Source organism: Rutidosis leptorrhynchoides, chromosome 8, assembly GCF_046630445.1.
Source record: "Rutidosis leptorrhynchoides isolate AG116_Rl617_1_P2 chromosome 8, CSIRO_AGI_Rlap_v1, whole genome shotgun sequence".
Lineage (NCBI taxonomy): Eukaryota > Viridiplantae > Streptophyta > Magnoliopsida > Asterales > Asteraceae > Rutidosis > Rutidosis leptorrhynchoides.
This window is the reverse complement of record NC_092340.1, coordinates 348,418,783-348,443,799: the sequence shown is the minus strand read 5'-3', so window position 1 is coordinate 348,443,799 and position 25,017 is coordinate 348,418,783.

Genomic DNA, 25,017 nt, shown 5'->3' with positions numbered 1-25,017 from the left:
ACACTGTACATGATTTAAGATATACCGTGTTTAATTTGTACCATCTAAATTAATAAATATACATCAACTACGTAAAACACCATGTGAATTTCTGCCTTTTTGACTTTAGACTAAAACAGCCAACTAATAGCCAACTAATTGTTGCACATGGATTATTATTATATTAATTTGATAAGACTGCATTGTGTATATACATATGTAATATGCATATGAGCAAGTATGGTTATTAAGGGTGTTGTTATGGGAAAGATGTGTAACAAGGCAAGCAACTAGATTCCTTACAAGTTAGTTACACTAATTAAGTCTAAGTATTACTTGCATAAATAAAATGGGCTAATGAGTCCATTAAAGATGTAGGGTGGGCTTCTAAGTCCACTAATTATTAATCAAAGCCCAAGTTCCAAGTTTGTAGCAATTAAACAAATAAAGCCCATGTAATTAACCATTAACACTTGTTAATTAAAAATGATTAATAAAACTTAATCATGAATGTAAATAATACTCTAAAAATATTATTCGTGTAATGTACGTGTGTCACAAAGACGTGTCGGGCATTCAAAAGCCAATCATGGTAACAAGTAAATGTATAACAATACATTCATTTAATCACAAGTATTAATAATAATAATTATTAATAAATTAAACGTTAGAAAATCCAGGGTCGTTACACCACACCACCGGACCGCCACCCTCAACCATCATTCTCTTTCATCTCTCTCTCTCTCTCTTCCGCTATCCCCATCAAACAACCACAAATCCACGACCATTTTTCTTTCACTTTTCATGATATTGCATTGTTTTATGCTATTTGTGTTTCTAATCGTCGATTACAAAAGTAAACAACAACTGAGTGTGCTTACTGCTATTACCATTTCTCTCGTGACAGAACAACACAAACACCACCTGCTATTGCAATCATTTTCTGTTTCTTTGCTATCAACATCAAACGCAAACCAAACCTTATGATTACTCCCACTGTACTCGCTTGCTTTTGTTGTTGCTATTCGAAACCACCAACACCCACAACTGCTTTATTCATGTTTAATTTGAAGAAAACTGTCACTATATACAACTATTATATCGAATATTGCTACTGCTCATTTCTGCCGTGTTTCAGTCAGACCCAAAGCACCATCAACATCAACACTATACTCACTATAATCTACTGCTGCATATGTTTTTCGCTACAACAGCTTTATTGTTAGAAATCTTATGAAACCGAGACCCAAACGTGCTCCAAGATCACACCTCTAGCTGCTATATCGATTTAGTTTTCTGTTACAGCGAGTTATGGTGGTGACTTTTGTTGATGAAGGTGAGTCACGAGGTGTTAGTGATAAAAATGTTTGTGATTTTATGTGAGGTCCGATGGTAATGAACAATGGAGATGATGTGTTAATATGATGATTATGATACATGATTTTATGTGATACATAGAATGATGGATGATAATCATGTGTAGATGAGAGGATGATGGTAACCAGGATAATAACGATGAAAAAAAATTGTAGAAGACAATGAATAGTTCTGGGTTTTGTATTTTAGAAGATGAAGAAAACTGACAGATAGTTATATAAGTTTAATCAGGGGATTTAAAACATAAATGAATTTACAGAGGGATGGTTAAGGAGGTGGGTGTTAAACCGAGAGGTCATGGGTTCAAAACTAGGCCATGACATTATTTTTTTAGCAATAAAAGCTGTTGTGGGCTTGTGCTTGCTGTTGGGCCGAGACCTATTTTTCTCTGTTAGGCTCTGGGCCGAATTTCTAGGATAAAAGAATTAAATGGAAAATTTAAAACAGAAAGAGTTGAGTAGTTCAATGGTTGGGGGTGTTTGTGGGTTAGCAAGAGGTTGGGGGTTCGAGCCTAAGCGCAGGCAGTTTATTTATTTATTTTTGAAGCTCTTCCCATTAAGGTAGATTTTATTATTATTACTATTATTTTTATTTCTATTTTTATTGTTATTATTATTATTATTATTATTATTATTATTTATTGTTGTTATATGATTAATATTATTATCGATCATAATAAATATTAGTATCAAGTATTATAAGTATTAATATTATTATTATCATTAATATCATTATTATTTAAATATGTACTACTAGTATTAATATCATTATTATTATCATCATTAGTAAAATTATTATTATTACTACTATTATTATTATCATTTTTATTATTGTTATCATTTTTATTATTACTATTAGTATTGTTAAAAATTATTATCTTTATCATTATTAACATTAGCAGTATTGCAAGTATTATTATTACTATCCTTATGTTGTTGTTATTATAATTAAAATTTTATAAACAAGAGAAATTTATATAAAATATATATTTATTACATAAGTATACTAATATTACATAATATTATATCTAACTGATACAATTATTGTAACGTTAATTGAATTATATATCAAATAAGTATTATAACCTATTATAAGTAGTAATAAAAAATATATAGGAATTATAATTGTAATACAAAAATTAAATCACTAATAATAATATATGTTGTTTGATTACGATTATATGTTTTAATAAATATATATACAAATGATATAGGTTCGTGAATCAAAGGCCAACCCTGCATTGTTCAGTTTAGTCGTATGAATATTTTTACTACAAAATATTGGATTGTGAGTTTCATTTGCTCCCTTTTTAAATGCTTTTGCAATATATATATATTTTTGGGACTGAGAATACATGCGCTGTTTTTATAAATGTTTTACGAAATAGACACAAGTGATCAAAAACTACATTATATGGTATGGATATATATATATATATATATATATATATATATATATATATATATATATATATATATATATATATATATATATATATATATATATTATATGGTTGGATTATTAAACCGAATATCGCCCTTCAAGTCTGGTAACCTAAGAATTTAGGGAAATGGCCCCTGATTGACGCGAATCCTAAAGATAGATCTATGGACCTTGACAAGTCCATTCGGGGTACGAATGCTTTAGTACTTCGAGATTATTATACATACGAGAGGTTCTGTTTTGGGGATATTCTATGCATTAAGTTAACGTCGGTTACCAGGTGTTCAATCCATATGAATGATTTTTATCTCTATGTCGTGCGGAATGCCTGATATGAGATTATATTTGTTAAGAATGGAAATGAAATCTTGTGGTCTATTAAAATTATGAAATGATTATTTATGATAAATTAATGAACTCACCAACCTTTTGGTTGACACTTTAAAGCATGTTTATTCTCAGGTACGAAAGAAATCTTCCGCTGTACATTTGCTCATTCTAGAAATATTACTTGGAGTCATTCATGGCATATTTCAAAAGACGTTGCATTCGAATCGTTGAGTTCATCAAGATTATTATTAAGTCAATTATAGTTGGATATATTATGAAATGGTATGCCTGTTGTCAACTTTCGATGTAATGAAAGATTGTCTTTTTAAAAACGAATGCAATGTTTGTAAAATGTATCATATAGAGGTCAAGTACCTCGAGATGTAATCAATTGTTGTGAATCGTTTATAATCGATATAGACTTCGTCCGGATGGATTAGGACGGGTCTCTACAACCGCGCCCCGTAGCATCGGCGCCAAAGCTACGGCGGGGCAACAGCGGCCCATTGACGCTGCCGTTGTGAATGGTCTAATACCCCATATTTTAAGAGTGGTAAGCGCCACATCAGCACTTCCTACTCAGAACTAAACTCAAGACTAAACACTTCGAACAATGACACTCCTTCTTCCATATTTTTTATTATTTTTTAATTTTTTATAAAATTAAATAATTACAATTAGTCAAATAAAACTAAACTTTTATTAAAAATTAAAAACATTAAAGTAATTAAAATTAAAAATTTAATTATTTTAACTAAATTAAAATACTTTTATTATTATTATTATTAACTAATTAATATATTATAATTACGGAGTATAATATAATAATAATAATTATTATTATTATAATTATAACTATAAATATAAATTGTGGCCCAAATTGTAACATTTGTTAAGTTCTGAGATATTCCACTCTTCATCTTCTTCATAAACAGCGACACTGCTCTTTCTCTCTCACTCTCCATGCTCCTTCTCTCTCACTCTCCATCTTTATCATCTTTCTCCATTAATCTATAAGTTCTATTAAAATACTAAAATGATGATGTAATAATTACCCTTTTTTTCTTCTATTAAAAAATAAAAAACAAAAAAGAAAAATTGTGAGGACATGTAGGTGATGTCATAAATAGAATTATTTTTACAATTAAATTAAATCTACTTATATATTAAACTAAATCTTTTTTAACAAAGAACTAATTGTTGCACGGCTTCTCTATCTCTTCAATTAAGGTTTCTTTATATATAAAAAACATGTCATTGTACTTCGTCCTCAAGAATCGTTCATTTCTCAAATTCAAAACTTGCACGCGTGCCTGACATATCGGTAGGAAATTCATAGATTACCTTAAGCACGCCTATTCTTTTTCATCTGTTTTCTTTCATCTATCTTCTTTTTTTGTTTCTGGATTCAAAATGAAGGTGCTCGATGAATTTGGATTTGAAGATTTTTACATTTATTGGATTTGAAGTTTTTTAGGATTGAAATCCGTGAATTTGTATATTTTCTTTTATGATGTAACTTCTTCAGCTTCTAAACTGGTAATCATGATTTTTGTGAGGTTAAACCAGGTATTTTGAGTCCATATTTTAATGTTAAATAAGTATTATTTGTGAAAATGAAAATAATAATTGTAATGAAAATTGTAAGAAGGTGGTGGGAGAATTAATGTAGTTCATTTATTCTGACCAAGTTAACAACGACGAGTTTCTTAGTCGAAATTTGTGGTTTCACGGGTTATTAAACTAAATGACTTTATCATTTACATTAACTTAATACCTAAAACATATTATTAAACTGTTTCGTTTAATCAACCTCATGGTTTCACGGGTCATTTCACTAGTTCTTCAATAAATTGCAAAATACACCAACACATACATATACTCACGCCCGGAGATATTTCACAGAAGCACTAAACGAGAGACGAAAGTGTGGGCGGTGGTGTGGTGTAACAACCCAAACCAATAACCAACCGATTACGCGAAACAATTTTTTTTTTATATTACAGAATAGTGCGCCACGCACACCACCTCAGGGTGCGCGGCGCGCACAGGGCGTTTTCAGTTCTGTCCGGTTTTACAATTTTTCAAATAAAGATCCCCCACTTCCCGACATATTTAGGCAAAACGCTTTTTACCACATGTTCATATATGTAAAACTAACATGAATCAATCATAAAACAAGTTTTACAAAACGGGGCCCACATCGGTCATTTTACGAGTTTCGTACAAATCATGAGTTTCGACCACATTAGTTTAATTTCCAAACGACACTATAAGCATGGTGTTTGGGGTTAAACTACCCAAGTCTCGGTCAAACTCCAAAAGCTATCACATCCCAAAAGCGTCCCCTAAACAACAAGTGGGATCTTTAATCCAATCGAATGCCCTTACCCTTGTCAACGCCGGAGCCTATAAAAAGATAAACAACGAGAGAGTAAGCAAAGCTTAGTGAATGCAATAATTATACCCATATATATATAATATACCTACTTGCAATCACTTACACATATACCGCATACACGCTAGCAATACAATTAGCATACCATCTCAAGTACAAAGCTAATAATCTCCAACAAACCGCTACTAGTGTAATCAATAACATATAATCGACATAATATAATATGCTACAAAACAATACACAACAATGGTTAACCATTCTCGCGTCATGGTGCTACCGGCTCTTTGGTTCACACCATACGCATTTGTCATGATGCTACCGGCTCTTTGGTTCACATCACAACTCGAGTCATACTCACGCTAGAGTGGTACCGGCTCTTTGGTTCACAATCTAACAACGCTAAGGTGCTACCGGCTCTTTGGTTCACACCCTAACAAATCATGCTATAGTGCTACCGGCTCTTTGGTTCACACTATAACACACGTACTATGACTCTACCGGCTCTTTGGTTCACATCATAGAATGCTCGCACATACTATGGCACTACCGGCTCTTTGGTTCATACCATAGCATACAAATAAATACATTACATACATATGCATATAATCATTCCACTCACCTTAACAATTTGGTGACGGTTTTATACTTCCGCAAGCTTCAAAGCAAAGTACCTAATATAATGAGTACTTCAATCAACACATAAAACTAGTTGGACTAAATACCAACGATTTCACTTATGTGCATTTAATGACTTAAATGCATTAAATGCCCCATTTTCACCAAAACCGCCCTTTAAGGGTCAAGACCATCATTAATCACTTAAAAGCTAGTGATTAAGGTCCAACAACACTAACTATTACACAATTAGAGTATTTCATACCCATATTTCCCTATTAGGTCAATCATTAGCCCTTAGACTAATTTAAAGCCAACACACCCAATTCGGGTCATCCACTAACCCATCTAACACCCATTTACTAATTAACTAGGTGTGCTAGTGATTAACTAACCAATTAGGACTCATAAACATCATTTAACACTTTGAAACCCTAGGTTAGTTACCATTGAGTCTTCATGACTCCGTCTTACCCAAGAACACCCAAAATCACCAAATATGGGTTTTATGTTCTTCATTTATCCAAACCCTAACCCATACATAAATCAAAGTAAGGAAATCCAAGTTAGAACATACCACTACAATCAAAACGTAGCTAGAGAGGAGATGGACAACTTTAGAACTCGAGCTAAGACCCAAAACTAGCTCCTCCTTCCTTGGCTTAAGCTTTCTCACACAAGAATCTCTCTCTCTCTCTCTCTCTCTCTAAAATTGAAGTGGAAAGGATAAGGTTGTTGATAATGGAGTTATGACTCTCCCAAAACTGACCTACTGGCCTTAAACTCGCCCACAAGTGAAATTACCAAAAAGCCCATCAAAATATCTAATTAAAACAAGCAGAACCCGGTTACAGTGGACAGTACGCCACGCGCACCAATAGGTGTGCGCTGAGCGCACTTTGCCCAGCTCTGATTCTGACCTCAGTTTTAATGCACGACGTCACCTACGCTTCATGTACTCTATTTACAGCTCTGTACAATAAATATTAGGGTCTTACAACTCTCCCCCACTAGAATTGGAGCGCGTCCTCGCGATCCAAGCCGCATGACAAGAGGGAAGATAAACCAACACGAATTCTTCGGGCTCCCAAGTAAACTCGGAACCTTTACTGCGACGCCATTGAACTTTGAAAGTTCTCACTTCTTTATTTCTCAACCTTTTGACCTTCTCATCGAGTATAGCAATCGGCTCCTCAATATACTATAACTTATTGTTTAGCTCAATCTCATCTAAAGGTACATAAGAAGAATCATCCGCAAGACACTTACGGAGATGGGAAACATGAAATGTATTATGGATCCCCGCAAGCTCTTCGGGTAATTCCAAACGATACGCAACTTCACCAACACAAGCTAAAATTTTAAAAGGACCAATAAATCGAGGAGCTAACTTTCCCCGTTTTCGAAACCGAATAACACCTTTCCATGGCGAAAATTTAAGCATCACCATGCCACCTTCTTGAAATTCGATCATTCGTCTACGCTTGTCGGCATACGACTTTTGTCTATCTTGCGCCTTTTTTAAATGATCCCGAATCATACCAATCTTGCTATTCGTCTCCAAAACCAAATTGGTACTCCCGATTTCTCTTTGGCCCACTTCACCCCAACAAATCGGGGTTTGACATCTACGCCCATAGAGCATCTCGTAAGGTGGCATCCCGATACTAGTATGATGACTATTATTGAACGAAAATTCCACCAAAGGTAAGTGCTCATCCCAACTACCACCGAAATCAATAATACACGCCCGTAACATATCCTCCAAGGTTTGATCCGTACGTTCGGTTTGACCGTCCGTTTGAGGATGATACGCCGTGCTCAATTTCAATTGTGTACCCATATCTTCATGAAACTTTTCCCAAAACCAAGATGTAAAACAGGTATCTCGATCCGAAATAATGGATATAGGAACCCCGTGTCTCGATATCACTTCCTTGATGAACAACTTTGCTAAGATCTCCGACGATATCGCTTCCCGAATAGGAAGAAACAAAGCACTTTTCGTCAAGCGGTCAAATATCACCCAAATCGAATCAAATTGGGTTCTCGCCGTCTTTGGTAACTTTGTGATGAAATCCATGGTAATGTGCTCCCATTTCCATTTCGGGATTTCTAACGGTTGTAACTTACCATACAGCATTTGGTGTTCGGCTTTAACTTGCAAACACGTGACGCATTGCTCGACATACTTAACAGCATCACGTTTCATGCCCGGCCACCAATACTCCTTCCTCAAATCAAGATACATTTTCGTCGCGCGCCGAGTGAATGGAATACTTTAACTTATGTGCTTCATCAAGTAGCACTCATCGATGATCACCCATTTTAGGCACCCACACTCTTCCTTGAAAAGATAACAAACCATGCGGACCTAGGGTAATAGGCTCCGTTTGTCCCACGATTCATTTCTTATGCTTATTTTTAACAAAAGCTTCGATTTGAGTCTCGCCAAGCTTTACAAGAAAATCGTTAGTAATAATCATGCGTAACGATCCTACTCGTATCGGCGGATGTTGACTCTTTCGACTTAACGCATCCGCGACCACATTCGCCTTACCTGGATGATAAAGTATTTCACAATCATAGTCTTTCACCACATCCATCCATCTACGTTGACGATAATTTAAATCTCTTTGATCAAAAAGATGTTTCAAACTCTTGTGATCCGAATAAATAGTACACTTGACACCATACAAGTAATGGCGCCAAATTTTCAACGCATGCACAACCGCCGCTAACTCAAGATCATGAGTCGGATATCTCGTTTCGTGTTCCTTTAATTGTCGAGAGGCATAAGCGATGACTTTACCCCTTTGCATTAGAACACACCCGAGCCCATTTAGAGAAGCATCACAATAAACCGTCATGTCTTCCACCCCTTCCGGCAATACTAACACCGGAGCTTGACATAACTTCTCTTTTAACAATTGAAAAGCAATTTCTTGCTCGTTCTCCCAATTAAATCTCGTGTTCTTTCTCGTCAATTTCGTTAATAGAGAAGCGATCTTAGAAAAGTCTTGGATAAACCGACGATAATAACCGGCCAATTCGAGAAAATTTCGGATTTCCGTAGGCGTAGTCGGTCGCCCCCAACTCTTCACCGTCTCTATCTTCCCCGGATCTACTTGAATGCCATCTTTGTTCACAATGTGGCCAAGGAATTGAATTTACCTTAGCCAAAATTCACATTTGAAGAATTTAGCATACAACTTCTCCTTCCACAACGTCTTTAACACACACCGTAAATGATGTTCATGTTCCTTCATACTCTTCGAATAGACAAGTATGTCGTCAATGAACACAATTACCGACTTGTCCAACATAGGTTGGCACACTCGGTTCATAAGATCCATGAATGCCGCCGGTGCATTCGTAAGACCAAAAGGCATTACCACAAACTCAAAATGCCCATAACGCGTTCGGAAAGCCGTTTTCTCAATATCTTCCTCACGGACCCACATTTGGTGATAGCCGGACCGTAGGTTGATTTTCGAGAAATACGTTGCACCTTGGAGTTGGTCAAACAAATCATCAATCCGAGGTAATGGATAACGATTCTTGATCGTCACTTTGTTCAACTCCCGATAATCGATGCACATCCGCATACTACCATCCTTTTTCTTTACGAATAAAACCGGAGCGCCCCATGGTGAAGCACTCGGTCGAATGAAACCCTTTTCAAGTAACTCTTGGGTTTGATTTAAAAACTCTTGCATTTCCGTCGGCGCTAAACGATAAGGAGTTTTAGCAATGGGGGTAGCCCCCGGAACCAACTCAATGAGAAATTCAACTTGTCTTTCCGCCGGAACACCCGGTAACTCATCCGGAAAAACGTCTTCAAATTCATTAACCACCGGAATTTCACGAATGGGTGGTAGCTCATCACGAGTATCAACAACATGGGCAAGAAAATCCATGCCACCACCAACAAGAAAAAGACGTGCGCGTGCAAAAGTGCGTATCGGCACAAGTCTTCTCTGAAAGGACCCGTTCATATACATTATAAACGATTCACAATAGTTGATTACATTGCGAGGTATTTGACCTCTATATGATACATTTTACAAACATTGCATTCGTTTTTAAAAGACAAACTTTCTTTACATCGAAAATTGTCAGGCATGCATACCATTTCATAATATCCACTATCCAACTATAAATTGATTTAATAATAATCTTTGATGAACTCAATGACTCGAATGCAACGTTCTTCGAAATATGCTATGAAAGACTCCAAGTAATATCTTTAAAATGAGCAAATGCACAGCGGAAGATTTCTTTAACACCTGAGAATAAACATGCTTTAAAGTGTCAACCAAAAGGTTGGTGAGTTCATTAGTTTATCATAATCATTTATTTTCATCATTTTAATAGACCACAAGAATTTCATTTCCAGTTCTCATAAATATACGTCCCATGCATAGAGACAAAAATAATCATTCATATGGTGAACACCTGGTAACCGACATTAACTAGATACATATAAGAATATCCCCTATCATTCCGGGATCCTCCTTCGAACATGATATAAATTTCGAAGTACTAAAGCATCCAGTACTTTGGATGGGGCTTGTTGGGCCCGATAGATCTATCTTTAGGATTCTCGTCAATTAGGGTGTCTGTTCCCTAATTCTTAGATTACCAGACTAAATAAAAAGGGGCATATTCGATTTCGATAATTCAACCATAGAATGTAGTTTCATTTACTCGTGTCTATTTCGTAAAACAGTTATAAAAGCATTTCATGTATTCTCAGTTCTAAATACATTTCAAAAGTATTTAATAAAGCAGTTGTAAAAATAGCGCATGTATTCTCAGTCCCAAAAATGTAAAGAGTAAAAGGGAATTAAATGAACTCACGCTTATAAATATTGTAAAACAGTTATTAAAACAGTGCATGTATTCTCAGCCCAAAAATGTAATGAGTAAAAGGGAGCAAATGAAACTCACGCTTATAAATATTGTAAAACAGTTATTAAAATAGTGCATGTATTCTCAGCCCAAAAATGTAATGAGTAAAAGGGAGCAAATGAAACTCACGCATATAATTATTGTAAAATAGTTAATAAAGCATTTGCATGTATTCTCAGCCCAAAAACATAAAGAGTAAAAAGGGCAAATGAAACTCACGCATATAAATATTGTAAAACTGTTAATAAAGCATTTGCATGTATTTTCAGCCCAAAAATGTAATGAGTAAAAAAGAGCAAATGAAACTCACAATACTGTATTTCGTAGTGAAAATACATATGACGTCATTGAACAAGTGCAAGGTTGGCCTCGGATTCACGAACCTATATTAAGTATATATATTTATATGATGGTCAATATCTGTCTAGCAATTTAGGTCAAACTGTAGTGTAACACAATCCTAATGCTCGAGACTAACATGCAAAAGTCAACTTGATCCAAAATGATTTCCAAAATCTATACATGATTATTATATAATTTAAATATAGTCATTTTATATATTTAAATATTTAGTAAATTTTATTAAAGTAAATAATATAAATCATTTGTTAATAAATAAAAATTATATTAAAGTTTATATATTATAAAAATATACTTTTATGTCTTAAGTAATAAAATTTATAAAATTCACTTAATATCATAAAAATATAGTGGTATGTATTATTAATGTAATTATATTACGTGTGATCAAAATATCTTTGTATCACATATCTATTTGATAAAATAATATTGATAATAATAATAATAAGTAAAAGTAGTATTATTTTGTAATAATAATAAGTATTATTATAATAATAACAATGTTTATATTTACTAATTATTATAATAAAATTGATAATTCTAATCATGATAATATTAGTAATAACAATACATTTTAATATTAACTATATTAATAATAAGATAATAACTCTATTTTATCATAATAATACTAAAATGATAATAGTAATGATATTTCATGATATTTTAGTAAAAATGATAGTTTTAATATAAATGATATTTTTAGAAATAATAATAATGATAAAAATAATGAAATCGATATTTTTTTCTCTTAAATCAATATCTTACAATATTTTAATTTCATCATGATACCCATACTCATTATTTCCTGATAGATTTGTTCAATAGCTTTTAGTTCTCTTTTATATCGCATTCATAATAATGATAATAATAGTAATCATAATAATTAGGTGTTACTAATATTAGTTTTAATTATAATAATATTAGTGATAATAAATATTATGATGATAATACTAATAACTATTTTAATGATGATAATAATAATAATACTAATTATAACTTTAACGATAATAACGAAAGTAATAATAATAAAATAATAATTTTTAATGATAATACTTTTTATTGATAATGATAATAATAATAATAATAGTAATAATAATAATTAGATAAAAACTAGAACGACGATAATAATGACGGTAATAATAATCATTTTTTTAATAAAATACAAACTTCAATTGACTATAACTTCTAATCTGTTCATCGAAAGCGTTCGATATCTAAATGAAAAGTTCTTAATTTTTCGCTAGCTTTCCAACGACATGCATATCTTATACCTTATCTCAACCGCATATGTAACTAATTCAGGATTTAACATAACCTATCTAATGGCAATATCAAAAGTACAAGCATGCATAATCCTATATACTCGAGCACTAGACAGGGATACACTATTAATATATAAAAGTTAATTTATGAGTACTCACGTATCAATATTGAGATTCAATATTGCAGGAAAGGTACGTAAACGCGACAGAGATGATAAACACTAGGTTGACCTTTGACTCATGATCATAACCCCCAAGCAATACCCATAACCTCCATAACTATAACCCATAATTTCCTTAGCTCTATCCCGCTCGAAAAACCCGTTTTGAAATAACTCGCTCATGACATCGTCGTAGTATTTTATGTATAACAATACTAATAATAATAATAATACTAATAATAATAATAAATATAATTATAGAGAGAATGTGAGAGATAGGTAGTTAGAAAACAATTGTGATCGATCATATATATATATATATAGGTATATAAATAATATAATATAATATTAAAATAAATAAAAAACATGTTAAATAGTGAGCCGCCACAAAAATATGTCGACACAACATTACGCGTTTCACGTAGATAGGTATGCGATCCGCGTATGGTGTCTTCATGAAAGTTGTAGATTTTTGAGTTACGGACGTATGGACACCGGAATCACCCTTTTTTGAGTCAGTATGATTTAGTTATGATTTTTCTCGTGAAAGTGCGCACACTTAGTGATTTCCATCATTTTAACTTGCGATCTTGAGATGAAATGTTATAGTCTTTTGGTGGCCATTAGAAATCTTTATTTTATCTTTATTTTTATTTTCATATCATTGAAAATCCATAAAAACATTTTATAATCAAATTCTATTATATCGAAAGAATAAAATTTTTTTCGTACGTTTGAAACTAAATCAAATAATACTATAAGGTTTAGTTTTTCCAAAACTACTTATATTCAATATCATTTTATTAAAAGGTTTAAATAATAGAAATTGTTATATCATAAAACATTTTCATTTCATAAAGTAAAATCATATAATATATAAGTTATAATGGATTTCTAGTTTTTACTTACAGTTTATTCGTAAATCGCAGGGTTAAGTCCAATGGACAATTAAACGTATGAAATCGTTTTAAATCAACATATCCATTTGCTTACCTTGTCGACATCCATTTACATTTCATGTTCTTACTATTAATTTTATGAAAGTTAAATAATTAACTTATCAAGAGTCACGAGAAAGTTATTGTAAAGCATGCATTGAAAATTAAACATGAATCTCTACTAACTTTTGTCCAGTTACCGTTAATTGACAATTTTGTTCTTACTTGTAAATCACTTTACCAATCATTTCGAATACCGTTAAAAAGGAAAGGTTTTCTAAATCAAAGTGGTCCTTTCAACAGAGACTCATAATCATACAATGTATCTGATAAATAAATCATTTGATATTATCTTTTAATTCCGTTGAAAAATATCTTGAAATAATTACGTTCATGTAAAGTATTATTCATCTAATACCTTGTTAACGTTCTCAATTCATATAATAGATTTCGTAACTTATTTTCATATTAATCAAACCGTTTAATGTTTCATTAATATTTCTCAATTTAATAATCACACATATGTATATATTCATACATATCTATTTACACATAATTGTTTGTGAATCGTCGAGAGCAGTCGAAAGGTAAATGAATACATGAACATAGTTCAAAGTTTTTGAGATTTCAACATTACAGCCTTTGCTTATCGTGTCGGAAATATTAAATCATATGAAGATAAAGTTTAAATTTGGTTGGAAATTTCCGGGTTGTCACAGTACCTACCCGTTAAAGAAATTTCGTCCCGAAATTTGATTAGGATGGTCATGGCTAACAATAAGTAGTTTTTCATGACGCATATAAGCTAAAAATTAGAGTTTTATCATCACTGAGTAATATAGAAAAATCATTTGATTTTGTGTAGAGTACAAGTGAAACTATCACAAAAGAGCGAAATGAGTAAGTGTAGATTCGTCATACCTTTTGACACAGACCAGATTGATTTCAAGAGTTCAAGGGAATTGGAGAAAATCTTCGTAATAAGATTTGATTCTTCGGAAATCAAGGAAATTAGGATCCTCTTTAAATACGATCATCTGTTTTGATTGCTCTGTCGAATATATTTTTTTTTTCTATAAATCCACCCCTTTGTTTCCTTAGAACTCCCACCTTCCATTCTTTCTCCCTCAACTCATATTGTAAAGTGTTCGTCAATATGTTTCATCCAGTGCTGATTCTTGATATACTCCTCACTTTCATATCGGTCATTCTTCTTTTTCATCTACCGCCGGAAGAATCTATTTACTTCTACTATACTCTTGGGTTTATAGTGTTTCTAGTTCTCCCATGTCTTTATATTTCTACATGCATCGATATATACAGTTTGTAATTTCTGGGTTGTTGTTGGGTTTTATATCTTCCCTTATATTTCGATGTCCCTGCTTCTGTCTTCTATAACCATTGTCATCCCCAGTTAATGCTCTCTTTATTTGCTACGATTTATACCCCAATTTCTATTTCTGAGTTTTGTCCTTTCGTTTCTTCTTCTTGCGATTAAGCACCTCTTGTAATGATCCAAAATTCGCAGATATGAATTTCAGAATGAACATTGTTAATGTTCTAATAAAGAAATGGTAATGGTACGATTTTAATTTGTTAAATTACCAGAATACCCTGAAAAAGACCGAATCATCAAGAAAATATTTTCTTGATATTTTAGAGGTTAAATAGAATACAAGAGTCGTGTAACATAGCACATGATGACGTTATGATCTGTGAATCATCATGTTCCATTTTAGAAACTCAGCATGACTTACTATAATATAATCACGTTGATCAAGTGTCATTATATTATACTAACTCATGCTTCAGTTCCCAACACTACAAAAATATTCCTATTTTAAACTCGAAAGTTTTAGAATTTAGATACTAAACTAGTTTCTTTTACGATGTAATACAGACAGCGCGAAGAGGTAAATGATAAGAATAATTATGAAAATATCTCCAGAAATATGGAGGATATTTATAATGAAAGATACGATGATATCTTAGAATTTCTAATATCAGAGGATAATGAAAAATATTGTTCGCAAGGATTTAGAGTCAGAAGCAAGGTATTCATTAATGACTTCAGCGTATACTGAATCATTTGGATTCTTTGAAGGCAGATTTATTCTTTATGATTTATCCACAGCTTCCTTCATACTTTGCTCAATCCGTTTTCCAGTTCCAACCTTCTCTTTTTCTGAGCTTTGCCAACACATTATTCTTTTATCATCAAACTTTTTACTGTCAAGGTTGTCTACGATTTCTGCTGCTTCATTCAGTTTTTCCAAAAATTCGGAGAACTAAATCGTAGATTGGGGTGTTTTTCAGAAACCTCACATTCGAAATATATAAGTCCATGAGATAGACGTTATATATAACTGTTGGCGTAGGATCATCGTAAGATTTCAAAATACTGATTGCTAATTCCCGATGATTCATATGGCAATTCTCGTTACAAGATGCAGATGAGTAAATGATGGGGTTTTGATAAATATAAAGATTTTTCGGAAAATTAAAGATCAGTGAAGTTGTTAATAAGTTTACTACGAATGTGGCGAGATATGAAAGGTTCCCCAATAGCGATGGCGAAAGGCAACGTATCTATCGAGGTTATAATAAGACTGTTTTGATTGAGAAGTCGAAGTTGACTTGCTGGAGCTGTGACAAAACTGTCTATTTTGAAACGGAATTGAAAATTTATTTTAGCTAATAAATGCCAAAGGTTCTGACACATTTACGGGGTTAAACTATGGCTTTAGGTTTCGAGAGTTTTTCAGGTGTATATCTGTGGGTAACATGTGGTTGGATCATCATCTCGATTGCTCATTATTTGAAGTGTCTTCAAGAATTTCGGAGGGTTTGAACGTATATTGTAATCGTATGATGTTCTAACACATTTTTGAAGTCAAAGTATAACTTAGAAAGATATAGGAATCTAAGAGTAATGATACTGGTTATATTTCGAATTGATTTTTGCGATTTCAAAATCAGAATATGTAATTGAAATTGAATGAGTATGGTTGTTTTAATTTCTATAGAAGAATATATATTATTGTGAAAGTAGGGAGTATAATGGATGATTTGCTGAATCAGATTCGAAGAATGTAACATATTAATTGTGAATTTATATATCTCTCGGGTATTACCTACCCGTTAAAAAAAATTTCACAATTAATATTTTGTACAAAAGAATTTTATTACAGTCTTTATGAAAATATATATATGTATATTTTTTTTTTTCAGATGTAACATAGATTTAATGAGTTAATGTTAAATTAAACTCATTTGATTTACGGTTGAAACTAGAATTGAATAATCCCTAAAGGCTTTAAAAAGTACATAACTTTTACGCAGTATTTCTTTAATTACATTGAAATTATGAATCAATACTTCTTTATTTGTTGATGTATGATATTCGGTTCGTGGAATTCTTGTGAATTTCGCAAAGTACGAATGATGTTATCTGAAAAGTTTCGGGTACATCGATGATTAAAGTGTAAAATCAAATATATACTTGATTTATTATGAATTGGAATTTGTTGAATTGCGACAGATATTGTAGTTAACGCTGGTTAAGTTACGGCCGAAGGACGTACATTATTGCATATTTGTAATATGAATTAACCGAGTAGTTAAGATTCACACACAATAGCTTAGCACGGAAAAATTTATTTCAAAATATATATATATATATATAATATACATATAATTTCTTCAGAGGAAATGAGTTAATTCTTCATAACTCGTTGATACAATATACACGTTATTGATTCGTAATGATGTCCACAGTGATTCTTGAACTGACGGAGTTTGTGATGTTATCGGTGTTGTTGATTCGGATGTTGACTGTACTGACGATGCTGGTAACGCTGACGGTACTGTTGATGCTGTTGGTAAAGCAAGTTTAGCTTGTTAATCACACACCATTTTTGTCAGGGTTTCTACTCTTCCTTCTATAATTTTGGTTCGCTTAACTGATTTATGGTTAGGGCTAGATTAGATAATCTCTAAGACTTTAGAAATTACATAATCGCCGCGGAATGTTTCTCCAATGAAGTTATGAATTAATACTTCGTCAGTTATTGTTGTTGGTACTCCTTGGTATCTATGGTGCGTATGACGTTGATGCTCGTGGGACAGATTGTGAAGTTGAGGTTTACGACGCGGTTGTGGTTGGAGGTGGTAATGGTACTGTTGGCGTTGATGATGGTGGTACTGGTTATGCTGCTGATGCTGCTGCTGGTGTTTGTAATCTCTGCACCATATTCTCCAAAGCCACTACCCGAGCGCGAAGCTCGTTGACTTCTTCTATTACACCGGGGTGATTGTCGGTTCGGACGAGCGGATAAATAAAATCTAAAATTTGATGTAATATATAATCGTGACGAGATACTGTGGCAATGAGCGAGAAAATGGTGTTTCAAACAGGTTCGCCGGTAAGTCCTTCAGGTTCTTCGTCAAGAGGGCAATGTGGTGGATGGAAGGGATCACCTTCTTCTTGTCTCCAATGATTGAGGAGGCTACGAACCCATCCCCAATTCATCCAGAATAGGTGATGACTGATTGGTTGATCTATTCCGGCCACACTGCTTTCGGAGCTTGAATGGGATTCCATTTCGGAATCTGAGTGACTTGAACTGATGACGAATTCCATTTCGTACGATTGGATAAAGGATTTTTTTTTTCCGATATGAAATGATTTTGGCTAACGGATGGTATTCTAATTACATAGAATATATATATATATATATATATATATATATATATATATATATATATATATATATATATATATATATATATAGATCAAAAGATTTCGTAGATTACGGAGGACTTTGCAGGATATGTCAGGCAAAGTTTAAAGTAACAGATACGATAAGATATGATTTAGCAGATATGCTAAGATATGAATTTTTGTCTATACACTATTCATGCAATCAATGCAGCAAGACGTGTCTTAGACTAAAAATGATAAGCAGGTAATTTTCTGAGGATGATAAGTAGTTAATTTTCGACACAAAATGATAAGCAAAACTTTTGACATGCAGACACGGTCGAAGTCCAGACTCACTAATGCATCCTATCGACTTATTAGTTAGACACACTAATGCAGACCTGGTTCGCTAAGACCACCGCTCTGATACCAACTGAAAGGACCCGTTCATATACATTATAAACGATTCACAATAGTTGATTACATTGCGATGTATTTGACCTCTATATGATACATTTTACAAACATTGCATTCGTTTTTAAAAGACAAACTTTCTTTACATCGAAAATTGTCAGGCATGCATACCATTTCATAATATCCACTATCCAACTATAAATTGATTTAATAATAATCTTTGATGAACTCAATGACTCGAATGCAACGTTCTTCGAAATATGCTGTGAAAGACTCCAAGTAATATCTTTAAAATGAGCAAATGCACAGCGGAAGATTTCTTTAACACCTGAGAATAAACATGCTTTAAAGTGTCAACCAAAAGGTTGGTGAGTTCATTAGTTTATCATAATCATTTATTTTCATCATTTTAATAGACCACAAGAATTTCATTTCCAGTTCTCATAAATATACGTCCCATGCATAGAGACAAAAATAATCATTCATATGGTGAACACCTGGTAACCGACATTAACTAGATACATATAAGAATATCCCCTATCATTCCGGGATCCTCCTTCGAACATGATATAAATTTCGAAGTACTAAAGCATCCAGTACTTTGGATGGGGCTTGTTGGGCCCGATAGATCTATCTTTAGGATTCTCGTCAATTAGGGTGTCTGTTCCCTAATTCTTAGATTACCAGACTAAATAAAAAGGGGCATATTCGATTTCGATAATTCAACCATAGAATGTAGTTTCATTTACTCGTGTCTATTTCGTAAAACAGTTATAAAAGCATTTCATGTATTCTCAGTTCTAAATACATTTCAAAAGTATTTAATAAAGCAGTTGTAAAAATAGCGCATGTATTCTCAGTCCCAAAAATGTAAAGAGTAAAAGGGAATTAAATGAACTCACGCTTATAAATATTGTAAAACAGTTATTAAAACAGTGCATGTATTCTCAGCCCAAAAATGTAATGAGTAAAAGGGAGCAAATGAAACTCACGCTTATAAATATTGTAAAACAGTTATTAAAATAGTGCATGTATTCTCAGCCCAAAAATGTAATGAGTAAAAGGGAGCAAATGAAACTCACGCATATAATTATTGTAAAATAGTTAATAAAGCATTTGCATGTATTCTCAGCCCAAAAACATAAAGAGTAAAAAGGGCAAATGAAACTCACGCATATAAATATTGTAAAACTGTTAATAAAGCATTTGCATGTATTTTCAGCCCAAAAATGTAATGAGTAAAAAAGAGCAAATGAAACTCACAATACTGTATTTCGTAGTGAAAATACATATGACGTCATTGAACAAGTGCAAGGTTGGCCTCGGATTCACGAACCTATATTAAGTATATATATTTATATGATGGTCAATATCTGTCTAGCAATTTAGGTCAAACTGTAGTGTATCACAATCCTAATGCTCGAGACTAACATGCAAAAGTCAACTTGATCCAAAATGATTTCCAAAATCTATACATGATTATTATATAACTTAAATATAGTCATTTTATATATTTAAATATTTAGTAAATTTATTAAAGTAAATAATATAAATCATTTGTTAATAAATAAAAATTATATTAAAGTTTATATATTATAAAAATATACTTTTATGTCTTAAGTAATAAAATTTATAAAATTCACTTAATATCATAAAAATATAGTGGTATGTATTATTAATGTAATTATATTACGTGTGGTCAAAATATCTTTGTATCACATATCTATTTGATAAAATAATATTGATAATAATAATAATAAGTAAAAGTAGTATTATTTTGTAATAATAATAAGTATTATTATAATAATAACAATGTTTATATTTACTAATTATTATAATAAAATTGATAATTCTAATCATGATAATATTAGTAATAACAATACTTTTTAATATTAACTATATTAATAATAAGATAATAACTCTATTTTATCATAATAATACTAAAATGATAATAGTAATGATATTTCATGATATTTTAGTAAAAATGATAGTTTTAATATAAATGATGTTTTTAGAAATAATAATAATGATAAAAATAATGAAATCGATATTTTTTCTCTTAAATCAATATCTTACAATATTTTAATTTCATCATGATACCCATACTCATTATTTCCTGATAGATTTGTTCAATAGCTTTTAGTTCTCTTTTATATCGCATTCATAATAATGATAATAATAGTAATCATAATAATTAGGTGTTACTAATATTAGTTTTAATTATAATAATATTAGTGATAATAAATATTATGATGATAATACTAATAACTATTTTAATGATGATAATAATAATAATACTAATTATAACTTTAACGATAATAACGATAGTAATAATAATAAAATAATAATTTTTAATGATAATACTTTTTATTGATAATGATAATAATAATAATAATAGTAATAATAATAATTAGATAAAAACTAGAACGACGATAATAACGACGATAATAATAATCATTTTTTTAATAAAATACAAACTTCAATTGACTATAACTTCTAATCCGTTCATCGAAACCGTTCGATATCTAAATGAAAAGTTCTTAATTTTTCGCTAGCTTTCCAACGACATGCATATCTTATACCTTATCTCAACCGCATATGTAACTAATTCAGGATTTAACATAACCTATCTAATGGCAATATCAAAAGTACAAGCATGCATAATCCTATATACTCGAGCACTAGACAGGGATACACTATTAATATATAAAAGTTAATTTATGAGTACTCACGTATCAATATTGAGATTCAATATTGCAGGAAAGGTACGTAAACGCGACGGATATGATAAACACTAGGTTGACCTTTGACTCATGATCATAACCTCCAAGCAATACCCATAACCTCTATAGCTATAACCCATAATTTCCTTAGCTCTATCCCGCTCGAAAAACCCGTTTTGAAATAACTCGCTCATGAAATCGTTGTAGTATTTTATGTATAACAATACTAATAATAATAATAATAATAATAAATATAATTATAGAGAGAATGTGAGAGATAGGTAGTTAGAAAACAATTATGATCGATCATATATATATAGGTATATAAATAATATAATAATATAATATAATATTAAAATAAATAAAAAACATGTTAAATAGTGAGCCGCCACAAAAATATGTCGACACAACATTACGCATTTCGCGTAGATAGGTACGCGATCCGCATATGCTGTCTTCATGAAAGTTGTAGATTTTTGAGTTACGGACGTCTGGACACCGGAATCACCCTTTTTCGAGTCAGTATGATTTAGTTATGATTTTTCTCGTGAAAGTGCGCATACTTAGTGATTTTCATCATTTTAACTTGCAATCTTGAGATGAAATGTTATAGTCTTTTGGTGCCCATTAGAAATCTTTATTTTATCTTTATTTTTATTTTCATATCATTGAAAATCCATAAAAACATTTTATAATCAAATTCTATTATATCGAAAGAATAAAAATGTTTTCGTACGTTTGAAACTAAATCAAATAATACTATAAGGTTTAGTTTTTCCAAAACTACTTATATTCAATATCATTTTATTAAAAGGTTTAAATAATAGAAATTGTTATATCATAAAACATTTTCATTTCATAAAGTAAAATCATATAATATATAAGTCATAATGGATTTCTAGTTTTTACTTACAGTTTATTCGTAAATCGCAGGGTTAAGTCCAATGGACAATTAAACGTATGAAATCGTTTTAAATCAACATATCCATTTGCTTACCTTGTCGACATCCATTTACATTTCATGTTCTTACTATTAATTTTATGAAAGTTAAATAATTAACTTATCAAGAGTCACGAGAAAGTTATTGTAAAGCATGCATTGAAAATTAAACATGAATCTCTACTAACTTTTGTCCAGTTACCATTAATTGACAATTTTGTTCTTACTTGTAAATCACTTTACCAATCATTTCGAATACCGTTAAAAAGGAAAGGTTTTCTAAATCAAAGTGGTCCTTTCAACAGAGACTCATAATCATACAATGTATCTGATAAATAAATCATTTGATATTATCTTTTAATTCCGTTGAAAAATATCTTGAAATAATTACGTTCATGTAAAGTATTATTCATCTAATACCTTGTTAACGTTCTCAATTCATATAATAGATTTCGCAACTTATTTTCATATTAATCAAACCGTTTAATGTTTCATTAATATTTCTCAATTTAATAATCACACATATGTATATATTCATACATATCTATTTACACATAATTGTTTGTGAATCGTCGAGAGCAGTCGAAAGGTAAATGAATACATGAACATAGTTCAAAGTTTTTGAGATTTCAACATTACAGCCTTTGCTTATCGTGTCGGAAATATTAAATCATATGAAGATAAAGTTTAAATTTGGTTGGAAATTTCCGGGTTGTCACATTCTCCGCTTATCGCCATGAATAATTAACTCTCCCCCACTAGGGGTCTTCACTCGAATAGATTTTTCATGGCATGCAATATCGGCTCTATTATGATCGAGCCAATCCATACCAACAACGATATCAAAATCACCCAAAGTCATCGGGATGAGATCGATTTTAAAGTTTCGGCACCAAACACAACATTACAATTTTTACACACATCGACCACTAGCACCGTCTTGCCATCCGCTATTTCGACTTCTATCGGACGACTTAACTTAGCTAACGGTTTATTAAGTTTAGGCACAAATTTCGGTGACACAAACGACAATTTTGCACCACTATCAAAGAGTATCCTTGCCGGATTAGAATTAACCATGAAAGTACCTGAGACAACTTCGTTAGATTGCTTGGTTTCCTCATTGGTCATCAAATAATTGCGACCCCTAGCCGTATCCGCCGCCTTCTATAGCCGCTTAACATTATCGTTTCGCAATTCGGGACACTCCGGCCTCTTGTGCCCTTCTTTGTTACAATTAAAGCAAACGATTTTGTTGGAAGATGAGTTCGTACAATCACGGGCCAAGTGCCCTTGTCGACCACAATTGTAGCACGTGGGCCCAAAACTCTTAGAAGCCCCCTTTTTCACACTACCGACGCTCTCGGTCACACTCTTACTCTTCTTGTTCGAGTGGCTAGTAGCTTCAAATTTTCGTTTGCCAAAGGTGAAGTCACTTTTTCTTGGAGCAAGCGACTCAAAACCCTTAGCGATATCAAATAGCTCATCAAAAGTCTTCGCCGAATTCCTACTAATTCTTTCTTGATAGTTATCATTCAAGGTTCGGTAGAAATCTTCTTTCAACATATGATCGTTCCCGTCATACTCCGGGCAAAATTGGGTCTTTGATAAAAAGGTGGACTTGAGAGTGTTCAAATCCATTGACCCTTGCCTTAAAGTACGTAACTCGTCCTTGAGCTTTGAAAGATCGGCCGAAGTTCGGTACTCCTTGAAAAATTCTTCTTTAAACTCGTCCCACGTCAAACTCATACTTTGTTCTTCGCCATAATGTCGGATTTTCGAGTCCCACCACAACTTGGCATCACCCCTCATCATGCTACTACCAAACCTCGTCTTTTTATCGAGAGGGCACTCACTAGTACCGAAAGCCCCCTCCATATCGGAGATCCATCGAGCACACTTGAGTGGGTCTGGTTCACCTTCAAAGGTGGGAGGTTGAGCATCTTTGAAGTTTTTATAGAGGAAGTCTCGCCTTCCCGCGTTATCCTCTTTAAGAACAATCTTAACTTGTTCCTTGACTAGATTGACTACTTGTTCGTCAATCGAATCTAAGAACATCTTCTTAACATCCTCTAAGAAGGCCTCATGACGCCTTTACATAATGGCCTCAACCTTGGCCGTAAACTCAACATCCTCGCTCGAACCCCCTTCATTGGTCTCGGGTCCGTTTCTCGTCTTCATACTATAAAACGAAAAAGGTTAAGCAACGAAACGAAAAGACTTAATACATATGTATATACACCACACTACCCCATATTGCTCAACAATCGTCGTACATTGCTTGTTTGACACGATTTGAACCCGTAACAATGGTAGCTAATCATTGTTACGCGAGCACGTCGCATTAACTTGCTAGTACAACGTCTATCTCGCTTGATGATTGCTAACACAACAAAAAACAATTAGCGCAAGGTTAGTTCACATAAACCTAAGAACTAATCAACTCCCGGTCCGACTCGTC